Genomic DNA, 16,421 nt, shown 5'->3' with positions numbered 1-16,421 from the left:
CAGTGGAGTAGAGGGCACATTTTACAATAGCAAATAAAAAGATCTTGGCTTAAACTTACAGAATGGAGGCTGAGATGGGACGTGATTGCTGTCTAAATGCATCAGAGGGGAATAAACAGCAGGGAGGGAGGAGAACTAATTAATCTAAAGGACATTGTTGGCACAAAACAGAGGTTCATTACACAATTTAAGTCAGAAATTAGAGGAAATATCAGAGGAATGAGGAATGTCCTTCTGATAGAAGTAATAGAATCAAATTAATTGAAGTAGAATCTACTCAGTTGATAAAAGTAATTCTATGATACTATTGTGTATAATAGCAAACAGCTAGACCATGTGAGTCAGAAGGCCTCTGAGAATCCTATGCCCAGCCTCATCTTCACCAAGTGTTGATATTTCTGTCTAGAAGTTCACAGAGGGGAGAATACAATGATCACCCATCAACAGGTGTAACCTGTCTGTAAAAAAAAGTACACAACTTTTTTCATATGGTGTTAAATTTCATGTTCACGGACATCCCTAGAGGCAGGACAGGGTCAAGGCAGAATATTACCTGGAAATGAATAGGGGAAAAGAAAATCAGAATTTTAATTTGATGCAAAAAAGTTTCATGAAGTTATGGGTGTAACGCCCGTATTTGAGAATAGACAGAAAGTGTATCAGAGGACATATAATAAGTGTAAGTCAGTCTTATAATTTATACAATTAATTTTTCCCATTCAGAAAAGTGCTTCAGGTCTAAGATTCTGTCTATTATGTTCTACATATCCTTCATCCTTCTTCTTATTAGCCCGCTTTTTCCTCCCAACCTCAAACACCCTGTTAGAAAAAGTTGGCTCTGATTTTCTATGGATGGGCTGAGGACATTAAAGTGTTTTTGGTGGGGTTTTTTTTTATTTAATTAGTGCATTGAAAAGTCAGAATAAATAGAAATAAAAAAAATAACTGTGATTTTATGTATTTTTGCCTATTTAGTACCTGGACTGTTGGTGTATCAGGTTGCTTGCATTTTAATAGGAGAGAAAGTAATAAACTCTTTTTGTTTTTGCCTTGGATGCAGCAGTTCTTTTCTGCAGAAATCTTAGATATTACCCAGCTTAAAACTGGCAGAAAAATCAGAACTAGTATCCATATTTGCTGCTGAACAACATTTATTCTGTGGCTAAACAAGGATTTTGGTTCTCAATATTGTCAATCTGACACTTTCGACAAGTCATACATTGACCTGTTCTGTAGAAGTTTAATCATTTATTTCCTCTATTAAATGTAAAAAATGCCCAGGCTTTGTCCTCAGTTTGATTAAATATTTAAAAAAGAAAAGCAAAGAAAAAGGGTTGCTCTGCCTGTCAGTACACGTGCATGACCCTTTGGTGCTCTCTTGATCTTTCTTGGCAAAATAAAAAATAAGAACTATGTTACTACACAAAGACTGGTAAATGCAAGGCATTTAAGACATTTTTTTTTCTTCACCCTTTTACTTTCATTCCTATACCATTAATGTAGTTTTGAGTGATGTTTTTATGATTCCCATTACCTTATCTTTTTGTAATATATGGTTTACTGAAAGTATCGACCTAGACTGTACAAATGTACCAAAACATTAGATATTTCCCGATAAACATACTAAAACTGTTTTCATACACACTTTTTAAGATACACATATCTAAATTCACAACTAAAAACAATTTAAGGGTTTTGAAAATGTTGCAAGTTTTTCTAATGTTTCAAGAAGTCTTAGCTTGGGGATGCCAAAGAATTCACTCACCCTCTCTCTTCCTCAGACATAAAAGAGAAATGATGTGGGAGAAGAAAAATCTGAAACTGTTGTTGCCATGCAGAACAAACTCTTAATTAACAATACAGTATAACTGAGTTATATGTCTCATCTTTCAGGGGTTTTATGTTAGTATCTTCAAAGGAAAAGCATACAAAAATTCACTGTTCTGCCTAGTTTTTTTCTTACTTACACTCCATACTTTCCCAACTCTGTACAGTAATTTTCACAGAGAACATTCTGATCGCAGAAGTTTCACTGTGAATGAGAGATGCAGGCATTACCTTCAAAGGGTGCTAACATACTACTTGAAAGGCCATGAACTTAAAAAGACAGAGATCAGCTTCTGGCTAGAGGATTACAAAACCAAAAAGTTTGAATTGATCACAAAAACTGAATTGGAGGAAAAAAGTCCTAAAATGTCTTACAAGGCTTGATTTATGATCAATCATTCAAAGTGAAAACATATTGTTTTAAAAAAAGAACATACTGCTATTTTTCATATGTGTTTTCAGTACCCTTTCAAAATAATATTTGGAAACAGCCTTCAGTAAAGCTCAGTCCTAACACTGGACAAACATGTGCACTCTGAACTGTACTTATGCATTCTCTGCAGAAAAAATGAAAGTATCCGACAGCTGAGAATTTTTCGTGCGGATTTTCATTAACCTTTTAACCTTTTAGAAAAAGTAATTAACTATTCTCTCTTATACAAGCTCACTGTCTATATTTCAGCAGATTTTGTTCAAAATTGAAATATTAAAAAAATATAGTACATGGTATAAGAGAGGTTATTAATTTTTAGTGATTTCCAGTCAATAGTGTAACTGAAAAGTATTTGATAAATGAATGCAAAATCTTATGAAAATAATGTGTTGTGCATTATGGGACTTTTTGGGTAAATAAGCTTGTAAAAAAAGTAAGCATAAACAAACTTTAGCTAAGAGGAAATTCTTACCGTGAGTTGTGTAGATGTGTAGTGACACTTGTGCTCTGCACTATTAAGCCAAATACACTGGCAGAAATACTGCCCTTGTATAAACTGGAAATACTTCTGGATTCAGTCAAGATGAAGACTCTGGCAAGAATGCTTTTTACTGCAATGTGAGAAGATTCAGCAGCTCTAGGAAAGGATTTGGAACAATGCTTAAAAGCCCTTAATGATCTAGTGTACTAACAGTATATACATGAAAGTAGTAAAAGTACTTTCATAATAGACGTGTGATGCATGAATATTGAGAACACTCTGTTCAGGGACACTTGAGAATGTTGCGTGCTGATATTTTAATAAAAGATGATAAAACGTGAGAGAATGCTGTTTCCAAACTCTTTATTAATGCAGCTGTTTAAACTGCTCAACTCCATATTAAAGCCTAGAAAAAGCTGAGGGTTTGTTGTTGCTGTAGTTGTTCCAGTGTATTTGGAATACAAAAAACCTGAAATTTGGAGGCAAATATATGTTTGGTTGTGTTTTAGGTAGGTTTTGTGTTTGTTTTTCATTGACACAGCAGAGACCTGACTTGTGGTAGGCTTTCAGTTACTGACAGCCTACAAGAAATAACTGCTTTGGGCAGAATGGTACTCAGGTATTTGGGATAGCCCAGATTATTTTCAGAAAGAGGAGAAAATATTCCTATTGCCAACCTTTTTTTAATGCACATCAACGTATTAAGGAGGAATGTCTAAAGTCTAGCTCCTTACACATGAGAACCCTCAAACACTAAGATATTAGTCCCAGTTTTTTCTCATTAGTGCTACCCCTCTACAATCACTTGTTTCTTGTGCTTCTCCCTGTTTATCTGTTAATGACCTGGTTATTTTACTATGCTCTGATTTACTGAACTGATCTCTGAATATGTAAATGGATGAAAACCCTTAGCTGAGGAATCTTCTAGGAAAGTGAAGGCTAGAAACTCATGCTTGTTTCAATTAAGGAAAATGGTAAGATTCCCTAATCTTTTGACAGTGCAGAAGCAGTGCGTAATTGCCTCTTAGGATTTGCAAAATTTTCACAGAAAACCATGGGAGTAAGAAATTCACACAGGTAAAGATTATTAAAGAATGTTTCTTTAGACCTCTAATGATTTACAAATATAGTAAAGGGAACTTTCATGTGCTTTCCATTACTCTAATTCTTCATATTTTGATTAAGTCAATAATGTTGCTCATGAATGATAGGTTACAGATTTTGAGCTTGATTTTATGACTATTTAGCCATATGTCTGCCTGTTTAAAATGCAAATGCAATTGCATGCTTAGTTTCTACATGTAGGCAATTATCTTAACAGATATAGAGACAGCATAATTATATCTGCAAGTGTGCATAATTCACTCTGTCTGTGTATGCAGTTATCTGATTTGTTCATGTAACTGCAATAATTGCACGTGCATATACTGCTATGTCTGAATTATCGGAGAAATTTAGCCTTGTGTGGGTTTTGTGACTTCCTTTGATTTTATTATCTAATGAAAACAAGCAGTGTGTAAAACAATGAATATGTGATAAAAGTATCTTACATTGTTAAACACTAATCCTTTCCATATGATTGTGTTTTCCATGTTCTAAACATAATACTTAACTTGAGACCATTGTTAAAATGTTACGTATAAACAATGGCAGACTTTGCTTGTTCTGTAAACTGGACAATCTATCAGACAAAGCTATCTATTGTCCTGGACAGATGTTTGCTAAGGCACTCCTGCACAATATTTAGGCTCATAAACATAAACTGTGAAAACAATCTGAATTTCCTAAACTGTTTCCCTACTAAAGAAACTGCAATTACAATTTTGACCAATGCCTTTCTCATCGATTTTAATTCAAACAAATTCAAAAGTGAGGAAGAAAGCATAAACAATTTTCAATTAATTTGTGGTAGTATGATGTCAAGTGGAAGTTTTTTGGGATCACTTTTTTTCCCCCTGTCTACATCCTATAATCATAAATAAGAATCTGTTAAACCTTTTTTCTCATAGACAAAAAATTTGAAATCACATCTACAAGGCTCATTGTTTCTTTGCACATTTGCAGAGACACAATGCATTTCCAGCACGACATCTTCTGCCAAAATTGCTATTTTTTCAAGGCGTTCCTCTTCTTTTAACTAAATCTGATGTATACCTGAAACATTGCAAACTCATTCACGTGTAAGCTGGATCAAGTGTACTATTCTGTAAAACTTTGAGTGCTTTAGATTGTTTAGAAAGTGTGGTTAAAGGAATACTAGATACCTAGTAAGGTATTTACTAAGTATTAGTATTTATTAAGTAAGTACTTACCTACTGGCTAAGTAGTTAATCCACCATGTTGCACTCAAGAAATAGAATTATTCTTACCTTTATTCCCATATGTATTACTCATTTACTTCTTTGAAATAATTTTTGTAAAGAAATTTCTCCGTATTGAGTGTGAGAAAGCACTTGTCTATCAAATCCTGATACATTTAAATTTTTACCATGCTCCCTCCTTCTTTTGATATTACTGGTAATATAATAGGCACAAATAGAAAAAGACTTTCTGGAAAATGGCTTTTTTATGAAACCTCGAAACATCCTTAATGTGGGAAAAACCTAAATGAATGGAAAACTAATACTAAAAATAGAGAAAACAAAGCTGTATTTGATTCTGTTGGTATATTAACATACGGAAGAAAGTATTTAGTAGTTCTTTTCAGAGTCTAATTTCATCTGTCATGCAGAAGAAAAAAATCTACTATCAGGTAGAGACTAAGAAAAAATCTACTATCAGGTAGAGACTAATGAAAATACATTGTTGGGCTGTGACTATGCATTTTTCTTGGTATTTTTTTTTCATTCATTCCACTGAACACTAGAAGGGCAGTACAGAAATTCCTTGCATTACATATCCTGATGAATTCCACACAGTATTTAAGTCATATGAAAGCAGCTATTGTAAACCTTTCCTTTATTGTCCCATTTAAAGCCACCAATTCAGACCAGTAAGGAAGTTATCCAAAACATTTGTGAAATTGTTAGCATTCCTTTGTTGCGTTAAACCTAACCCACAGACAAAGAGATATGAATTACATTATCACACCAATTAAGAATTTGAGTATCTCATCAGATTGATGTTAGAGGAAAAACTAAAGCAAATCTCAAAATTATGCTTGCATATTTTAACTGCTAAAAAAATCTTTAACTACCTCTACTGTAACTGATGCCTATAGAATTTTCATTATAGTTTTCTTCAAGATCCAGATTCAATTCACAAGTTTAGTTTGGTTGCTATTCAGTTGCAACTTTGTTTTATGTACATAAAGTTTTATGCCTATTTGGCAAAAACAAGCATATATTTCACTTATTTCCCAAGTAAAGATGAGAATTTGAAGGAAACAAAGTCACTGTCTGCATCTGCAGCTGTAAAACTCTTTAGGCAGTTAAGGGATTGAGTTTATAGTGTCACCTTAGACTAATTTAAGATATTGCCAAGGAAGGCACATGTTAGATTTTGGTGTGTACCTGCAACTAGAAATCTGAATGGCTATGTAATTTTTCACACCCATAGGATTAAGGTGGGTCTGTCTGACAAACTAGTTCATCAATTATCAGTCTTCATTTAAAAATATCTGCAAAAAAATGAAGAAAACTCCCCAGGTCTGACTGGATGTGCAAATGGCTTTAATACAAGTATACCCTCCATATATATTTACACAGTTTCTGCTTTGCATAAATGAAATTTTTCTAATTTCATCTTTGCCACTAACCCTTCAGATTTTAAAAATTAGTTGCTCTTTCAGTAAGTATTTAATCTGTGCAGTTTGTTTTCAAGTATTTTAAATATTCAAAATATCCATTAAAATTCCTGAAGTTTCAACGTAAGAAATTGGTTGCAAGAATTTCAAAGCAAATTGGAAAACATAAAAGAAATGAAATAACATCCCTAGTTCTTCAGCTCAAGAATTGACACGTCTTTGAAAGATAAGTGTTAGGTAGAACAGAAATTGTTGAAAACTGTACAAGAATAAGGAGCTGTAATTCAAAGACGTGTGTCATGCAAAGCATCTAATGGGGCCTTCTGGCCTTGAAAATATGAATCCGTGAGTATAAATCTCTGAAACATAAAATGAAATGTTATCAAGATTTTGTCAGGCAAAATATTTTGTCACTTTTGCACAATGTCAGCTGCAGCATTTTCCTAGAATATAATTCTCAAGATGCTACTTTTATTTGTAGAAAGAAGTTTTCATTTTAGCTGGTTAATGAAGCATTGTGTTTAGAAGTGCTTCTTTTTGAGTAAGCTGTCAATCTGCTTTGCTTAAAGGGTTATAAAAGCATTTATCCAGTGTGTGAATTCACGCTTCCAGGTATTTTCAAAATCTCTTTTCCTCATCACCATCTAGGAGAAAAAAGGGGAAGGGAAGGCGAGGCCTTAGGGACATCTCAGATACTCTGTGGTATGCTCATTTGAAGTGTGAATGGACCTTGGCATGCCCTGGCCCTTCTGTATCTCATTTGGCTTTTTGACAGTATGACAGAGGCAAGAATGCCAGAAATCTTGTCTGTCAATGCACATTACCCAGTCTGAATTCTTACTAGAACAATGTGGAGAGGTGCAACTAGATTTTGGAAAGAGCTTAGGCTTAGACTAAGCAATACACCTGAAAACCAGAATGTGGCTAGTTGGGACACAACTCTAACAACACATAAATTCAAGATATATGCAGTCTCCAATTTAATACCAGAGGGGTTGTGAAGTCTAAGAACCATCAAGTAAGAGTTTGCTATATTGTCTGTCCAAAATATCTTGTACTTCATGCCAAGATTTACATTTCTAGACATATGTTCCTTTAGTTCAGCCCTCTTGATCAGGGTTTTTCCCTGGCTGGTGGATTCTGCATTAGGAAGTGTCAGTTATCTCCTTTTGTGCCCCTGAATCCTATCTGAAATCTTGCATTTCTTTCTGCAGGGATATCAGCGGTGGGTGGCATTGAACCTTTGAGTTCAAGAGGCAAGCAGTGCCACCTCCCTCAGCTCCTCCTTGGACACTCAACAGCAAGAAGGGAGATGGTCATGCCTGCCTGAGGAAGGATTTGGATATTCATGTTCAAAAATGGCAGTCAGACAGAAAGCCCAGTCTTGTATGTAAGCAAAACCCCAGGGTAAAGGCAGAATTTCATTGTTCATACTCCTTAATAATTTTTATGACCAACTTGATCCTCTGCTCTTTGAGCTAGCTGTGGTGGTCCACTTCCCAGCTTGTGTCCCACCCTAACCTTCAGTGGTATGTACTGTACAGCCTCTGTGGGGTGGATTCCAGGACCAGAGCCACGAACCCAAATCCAGACATGGCAATACTTCAGGCCTTGAGTCATTGTGCAGCCCAAAATCTTTCTGAGTTAATTTGACTGGTATTGTAATGACAGTTGCTTTCTAGAGCATGAGTGTTAAAGACTTTGGCTTTACAATATACCTGTTTTAAACAACACATTTGTGTATTTGTCCCATTTGAAGGATATCATACTTAAATTGTTAAATACACAGATTACTTTCTAGATGTACTGTACTCTTAAGAAAATCTTAAACATTAGGAAAAAAAATAGTATTGGGAAGGACATGATAGAGTAGAGGTAGATATATATGTGTGCAAATTCTCCCCCACTAAGGCAAGAAGAGTCTGTTCCAGAAAACTACATGGGAAAACCATGCTAATATTTGAAACTATAGAATTTTATTAATGAAAAATGAGGTTATAATGTCATTCTTTTTAAGAATAATATGAAGAATTCTTCTAAATCAGAGAATATAGTGAAAATATAACCCTGATAATGGACCAGTGCCTTTCTTTTGTCTATGAGCAACCTCTGATCTCCAACACAGGAGGATGTAGATGTTTCTTTTTACTGAAAAATGATTTAAGACCTGTACCTTATTAAGCATAACACTGAAAACAATGTTGAAAATAGCAGTTCAGTTACCACAGGACAATAGATTTTTTGCGGTTGGGTGATGGCATGTAGAAGTCTCCGGGCACTAAAAGCAGGCATTTTAACAGTTCATAGCAAAAAGGAAACACTAGATCAGGCATTTTACCTTGATATGTCAGACTGAGAGATTTCACCCAGTAGGGCCTCCTCTGGGCTGAATCAGGGAGGGTGCTGAGCTGTAACTTTGTTTTTTTGAGTCAAACTTTCCATCCAGACATATCAGCACTTATGAAATGACCCTTTTCTCTAGACAGTTTCCTTCGTTATGTTATCCCTGCCAACGTTAGCAGACTGCTCATAATTTCTCATTTGAATTTGTCTGATTTCAGTTTTTTGCCACTGGATTAGACACTCCAGAGAGTTTCTCCACAAGAAGGTTTCATACAATGCATTCAAATCCCCTTTCTGTCTGCATTTTCATAAAGTAAACATAAGAACTTGTTACAGTCTCTTAACAAGAAATAAGAAATAAATAAGAAATAAATAAGAAATTGTTACAGTCTCTTAAAAAAAGACATTTCCTTCCACTTTTAAGCACTTTTATGGCTCGTTTTCTGAATGATTTGTCTATGTAATTTTAATAAAATAGTAATAAGAAAATGCTAGCCTTAACCGACTCTGCAGTGCTACAAGTATGCTTTTTTTTTTTTTTTTTTTTGCCATTGCAGAACACTGTTATGCAAACCACTGAGAATGAATGTCAAATTGCTCATCCAGCACTTCCCAGCTGAATCTCAGCTTTCCAGGATATGCTTCATCATTCTGTAAGTATAGTCTGCCTCTTTCTAGATTTTTTACTTTGCATTTAGTGGTATTTAAATTAATTCCGTGAATTTACTAAGCAATACAGGAATGCCTTATGTGATTGTCTTGGTCCACTAATAATCCATTCTTTCTGGATGACTTTGCAAAATACACTAGAATCAATACTGTGTTTAATTCTTGATCAATGACAGAGGTGCTGAATAACATAGAACATTGATCACCATTCAACCGATTTCTCACACTGAAATCCACCTATAGCCAATTCATAATCTGTTCAATCTACATCTTATTTCGTATAGAGCTTTTTTTTTTTTTAAAGAGAAAGTGTGTCATGCAGTACAAAGTTAAACCCTGATTCTCCTGACAGCTGATGTTATGCAATTCAGAGGCACATGGAAATAAAAAACTGAATGGAAAAAACCTTTATCAGGCACTTTGCTTCACAATGAACAGCTGAGAAATCATGCTGGTTTGACAAGACATACTTTTGAAATAAGCATTCTGACTGGCCTTATGTAAATCCTTATCTTTCCTGACTTTTTAATTGATTCCCAGGTCAGATTTTTCCATCAGCTTTTTAGAATATAATAAAATACCTTAAATTAGAATTAGGTACCTTAAGTTAGGATTGAATTCATGTTTACTTTCTGGAATGCTTGGTACACTCTTTGATCCCCACCAGTATAGAGAAATATAGGATGATTGAGACTTTCAATCCTATGCTATTGATCTGAAATAGAAATTTTTAAAAGAAACCCTGGAAAAAATTCAAAATTTATATTAAACATTTTATTTTCCTTGTAACAATGCATCTGTAAGGTATTTCACTTAACTTTTTAAAATTGGGTGGTTTTTTTTTTTTTGTTTTTTTGTTTTCCAGGCTATTACCCAATGTTTGCTATGGGCAGTGCAAATCTGGTCCCCATTGGCTACAATGGCCAAAAATGTAGTATTGTTGGAGATACAGAATATTCAATGTGGTATGATATCATTTTTCATATGGGAAAATACTGTATGCTGCTCTCCTCAAATTGTACTTTCACAGTATGTCAGCTTCCATGATGACAGCAGTTTAAAGCATTTCCAGCCTCTTCATCTCCTCTGTTATGCTATCATAAGCTTTCAAAAGGTTGGACTCTTGGCTGAAACAATGAACCAATGCAGGTCAAAAATACCTCAAGGGAAAACCCTTTTATTTTCAAGCAAGGTGAGTTCAGTGATCTTGGTGACAGTGCAGCCCCATAAAGAACTGTGTCAGCTCAGCTGTGCCTGGAGGTGGTGTGAGAGCACAAACACAAACAGCTGGGACAGGGATGCACAAGGGGAACATTTTGCTTTTCCAATCCGGTTACGTAAAACTGGCAATGTTAAAGCAGTGTGAGTTTTAGTGAAAGTTAGGTATCAGACAGCAGCATGCCAAATGCCAAGTACACCCATTTCAGATAAAGATTTGTCTCAATTTCTGGGAAGAGAATTTGTGTTTAAATTACTACCTTAGATGAGCTGTCATACCTGAATGCAACACATAGAAATTTGTGTTCAATTATGGTAAAGAAAAGTGGCAGCACAGGCCTTCCATTCATATGTGTTGTTTAAATCGTTCAGGTCAGATAAAGGATCCTGAGATCTATTCTTCTAATGTAAAGGAAATTTCCCTGCCCAGTCATCCACTCTGGTAGTCACTCTTGCAGCACCCCAAGGCAGTGCTATGGGATCGAACCCCCTTTGCACACCCTACACTCATTCAGACCAGGGCTTCTTGCTGGCTCCACCCCGGGTTTTCCAGAGCAGAATCACAGATATTCAGACACTTAAAACAATTTAATCATGGTGCAATAACTAAATAACAAAATAGCAGCTTGAGCTGGATGACTTCGAGAATGGGGCCCAGACAAAGGAACCCCCCAGGGGCTTTTGTACCCTTAGAGTGTAAGGGTGAGAAAGTCTGGGCTCAGGCTTAGGCTCCTGTCCCTGGAGATCAGCCTGCAGCTCTCACTGCAGCTGCACACAGAAGTTCCTGCACCGAGGGTATTCCTCCACACTAAACAGCGTCATGCAGTGTAAATTCTAAGTGCAGTGAATAAATGCAGTTAAAATGCTTATATAAAGAATTCAAGATCTGATACCATATTTCTGAATTTCTGTGTATCTGTAAAAAGCAAAATTTCTTAGTTTTACTAAATTTATTCATGTTTGTCTAAAAACTACCCTGAGGTATATAACTTGTGTGGCCAGTGGACATACACATGTATTATTTCTGCTGTTTTCTATCTAATTTTGCTAGTTTAAAAGAGGACGATGTAGGTTTTGAATTGTAAAACCCCAGGATCATAATTTATATTGGATCATATCCAAATTATCCATCCATATTTCAAAGCATTCAAATTTTATATAATTTATTTTCCAATTAGACAACTTCTTGAATTTTTTTTCAGATTTCAGTAATGTAAAATTCTTGTCCAGAAGATGACATACTAATTCCATGTAATCAGATTACACATATATGTGTGGAAAAATAGGTTTTTATTCCCTTCTCTCACCTAACAAAAGAGACAACACATTCATCTAATAGGTGGTTTAACCTGAAAAGCCACTTTATAGCCACCAGTTTATAATATTCCAATCAGCCTGTTAATTGCTATTGTTTTTTTACTTTTCACATTCTCAAAACGCATGTGAATGAACATAAATATATATTTTCCTTTATTTTGCCTAGCTTAATCACAAAATTCTTCAAAGTGATGTTAACTAGTGTCAGAATGATTTACTGTAACTATTGTTCTACCTCTGTCTTGATTTTTATGTATTACTATTATGATGCCCTTTTCCATCATGAAATAGCTTTCTCTCACCTTACAAGAATTTAGCCACCCATCCTTCTCTCAGTTAGGCTGTAAATATTTAAAATAAAACTGGGTATTTGAAGCAATTTTTAAGCAATGCATATTGCATATATTTATGTACAAAACAGAGCCATTTCAGTAATAACTGGCAGAGAACACATGTATCATGAGCAAATTTTAGTGGCATAATTTTCCACTCCATTATATGTTTGTTTTTTCTCTTCAGCTGAGGTAATTTAATGTCCATTTTTTTTCTGTTGTTTGTCAACCTGTTTGTGTGAAACACTATAAATACTGTCTCAACTGTTATGTTGCCATAACAATTGTTTTATTTTCATGCATGTAGTAGAAGCCTGATGAGAGTGTGAAACTACCATATAAACAGTTTGAAGGACAAGGGTCTGAGATGATCACAAATAAATAAGAATCCATGTTTTCTACATTTTCTATGCTGTTTTATTACATGACTAATCCTAATTTGAACCATCTTTAAGCTCCCTAATAACTTCATTACAATGCTGTTCATTAGAAGAAAGAGAAAGCAGGCTGAATTTCATAGTGGACTCTACTGACATATGATGGTTTGATTTCTCTCCCCACCCCTCTTCAAACCTCTGATGAGAGTGTGGCATCTGTGGGTTCAAAAGTGCCATATGTAAATGACTGAATTTTTCTGCAGAAGTAGCTAGACATTGTGGTTGCTGTTTAAAGGTCTTGCTGACACTGTGATGACTTATGTATGTGACAGCTCCGTTGATTTCAAGGCCATTTGAAGTCAATGGGAATACTTACAATGTGTAAAGACAAAATGCAAATTTTTCCACCATCACAAAGTAGTTTCACTAGAAGAAAGGGCTACACTGTCAAATGGCAAACACAAACTCTAAAATTGTAGTGTTCTAGAAAGAGAGTATCTGAAACCAGAAATTATTAATTCAGTGCAGCTGATCATTGTTTGAATAATTTTTCTGAGTGAAAAGAATTTCTGCCAAGGGATAGTATGGGAATCCTAAGCACAAATGTTGAGCTGTGTACATATTTGTCATGTGAAATATGTGAATGAATTTATTTTTGTGCTTTTGTGTATTTTCTAGTTAGATATTTGTAGGGCAAACTCTTCCTAGGCAACGTGAGGCACTGGGTCACTTTTTGCTATTGACCTAGAAAAGGTCTACACCCATCTAGAGAAACAGCACTGTGCCTGAACTGAAGTCAACTAGGCATTAATATATTTTGAGACAATACTAAAGAAAGAAGCTGCAAAATCACACTTGCTCAAAGAGAGTTATACCACTGAACCTTAATCCGGCAGTGTACTGGTCACTTCAGCATGAATTTTTGTCTTCGTGTTTGTGCTGTGGATTGGAAAAGGGATTTGGAGATTTTGCCATTCACACGATAATCACTTTCCTGGACTTTAACATCAGAAGAGACCAATACATCTAGTCAATGCTGCCCACGCAAAACCATAGTATTTCCTCAGAATCTGCCTTCAAGAATTAGAGTGATGGATTATCTAGCAAACACCTTTTGGAATCACAGGCAATCTTCATAGTTAAAATGCTAGTAGAGAAAAATGCACACATCTACTGGTGGATTCTTAATTTCAAATTTTTAATCTACTTTCTATTGATTGCATCTTACCTAAGCTCCCCTCCACCAGATCTTTTTCTGTCGCTATTCAGTCCTCCAGTGGACTTCACCAAGACTAGAGGCTTCTGCAGCACTTCCACACCAGGTTGCTGTAAATCGTATTTTTGTGTCACTACTTTTTTTTCTTCCTCTTGATCAGCAATGTTTCAAGTAGCAAATCTGCTATATCTCTTGGAAAATGAAATTCCTTAAAATAATGTGTATATGGGTTTTTTTTCCATTTTACACGTACTTCATGTAAGTGTGTCATCATATACGTGGTCATCCTGATTTCTTATGTAAATGAACAGGCAAAAAATGGAAATCGATCTGAGCCCATTTAATGTTCTACGTATATGAGCATGACCTGTAAGCACTACTTATGAGTTGTCAGTGACAACTAATAGCTCTTCATTTTTCTTCCTCCTTTTGTTATCTGATCCCTTTTAAATGGTTGAAGCAGTGGTTTCTAAATTTTTAATCACACAAAACTTCCCAACAGGCTTAAGCAGTTTTATGTAGATTTTACAGCAATGAGTGAGCAATTCTACTTTCTGTCCTATTTATTATAGGGTGGATAGGCAGCTAGAAATGCTGGGGGATTTTGTGTGTTTACTTGCATGTTTTTGAGGTTCCTCTCAGTGAAACTAACATTTGGGTAAAATGATTAATAGTTTCTCAGCCTAAGAAACTGACTGTGCAGTGCAGTGCAGTGGAGACCTGATGGATAACAATGAGGGCACAGCAGCTAACATGCTATGTGTTGGTGTCACCCACCTTCCAGGGAGGCTGGACATATGCCAGAGATGCTAGAGCTGCAACATTTTCCTGGAGTGGTTACTGAAACTCAGTAAAATGCAAATCAAAAAACACCCAGCATCACCTGTTTCAAGCAGTTCTTTGCTTTGCCTTGCAGATGCATCTGAAGTCAGCCATGGGAGGGATAAGTTAATTTAATGTACAGTATTTGGGTCAATGCATTGAAATGTGACAGCTGTGAAATTGGGAAATATGAAAACCAAGAGCAAATGGATGAACAGCAGTATAGAAGTATAGATGCCTGATTAACTGAAGGCATTTTGGTGATCATGTTCAGGAAAAATTTTGGGAATCTTCCCTCAGCAGCAAAAGCAGAAGTCTTGAGGGAATAGTTCGCAAAGTCTTAGTTTAATAATGGTAAGGTATTTTACAGCAGGAGTACTTTCTGAATATAGGAACCTTGCTGAAAAATATATCATTGTGGACTAGAAAAGGATGCTTAGGGGTTCCTATAGTCTTTCACTTACTAATGTGACATACATGTGTAAGATATTTACTGAGTAAAATGTATTAAAAATCAGAAAACAGGAAATTATCCTCATTCTGCCATTACCTTAAAATGTTCTAAATCAGGAAATAAATCTGGAAAGAAAAAAAAAAGTATTCTGCTTAAAACTGTTGGGGCTTTGTCCTTTTATCTTTTTATTCTCCAACCTCACATAGAGGTCAGTATTTTTAAGTGTTTAAGAAGTCAGGTTTAATACTTGTTTCATGGAAAAAAAAATTAATTTCCAGATCACATAACAAGAGAGAGTTTTTAACTGTTACTTACCTCAGCTGTTTACAAAGTTATTGAAAGGGTTAAGTAGAATACTATCAGTCATGCATATGAAATTTAGAGTGAGAGGAAGCAAGTGGATTTGAGGTTGTTCTCCTTCAGTTCATTCAAGGTTCACTGAACAGGAAAGTGAATTTTTATTATCACTTCCTGTGAAAGAGCAGTTGACAGGACCCATCAGGGAACTGCCAGAAACCTCAAGAGTTTCGAGTATGAAGCCCAGAGTCCACTGCAAAGTTTCCATGACAACACACTCATTAAAATAAAAGGAAATTGTGCCTGATATTTACAGCTTTCAGCATACAGTTGAAAGCCTTGTATCTCAGATTTCCAAAGTATTTACACCTGGGACCCACGAATGCAGGCTGTCAAGAAATAAAGGGTAGTTGTAACATTTAGCTGTGAAAGTGGAAAGGTTGTTTGCAGGTTAGATTTCAGCATTCTTCAGTTTCTTGAATTGTTGTGAACATTTCTTCTGTCTCTTTCTTTGGTGTGCTAAAGGGTGAAATGAACTTAATATAAGTTTGAAAACAGTCTTAAGGGAAGGTTTTAGTGAGAGCAGTTTTACTGAAGACAGGGATATTCTTCCAAGACAATAGACTTAGCTCTGAAAATAATCAAATTAAATTTATTTAGCTACAAATATCTAAATTGCAAAAGATAAATCATCACTGATACTTCCTCAGGCTTGGTAGCAATCTCCTACATTGTGATAAAGAACCTCAGAGATGAAGACAGACAATAATAACATAGGTTGTTTATTTGAGGTACTAAAGTCCCACTGAGTTATTTTCTTTAGTATCCCTACTCCTTTTACTGCCCTTTTCCACTCTCTCCCTTACCAATCATGTTGGCTTCCTCTCTGT

The 16,421-nt window shown here is 35.4% G+C and overlaps 1 long non-coding RNA gene across 2 annotated transcripts in view; it reads left to right on the top strand.

The window, feature by feature from the left end:
- The window catches only part of LOC146443259 (uncharacterized), an 82,022-nt gene that overhangs the window by 14,534 nt on the left and 51,067 nt on the right, over window positions 1-16,421 (top strand). For both annotated transcript variants that reach the window (XR_014856003.1, XR_014856001.1), the window contains exon 3: window positions 9,387-9,482. This is a non-coding gene — a long non-coding RNA (uncharacterized LOC146443259). The remainder of the gene's footprint in view (window positions 1-9,386; window positions 9,483-16,421) is intronic.

The sequence above is a fragment of the Lichenostomus cassidix genome, chromosome 1Aa (genome assembly GCF_008360975.1).
Source record: "Lichenostomus cassidix isolate B80296 chromosome 1Aa, HeHo_3.0, whole genome shotgun sequence".
NCBI classification, from domain to species: Eukaryota; Metazoa; Chordata; class Aves; order Passeriformes; family Meliphagidae; genus Lichenostomus; species Lichenostomus cassidix.
The sequence above is the reverse complement of the archived record's forward strand: the minus strand, read 5'-3'. Positions and strand labels throughout refer to the sequence as shown.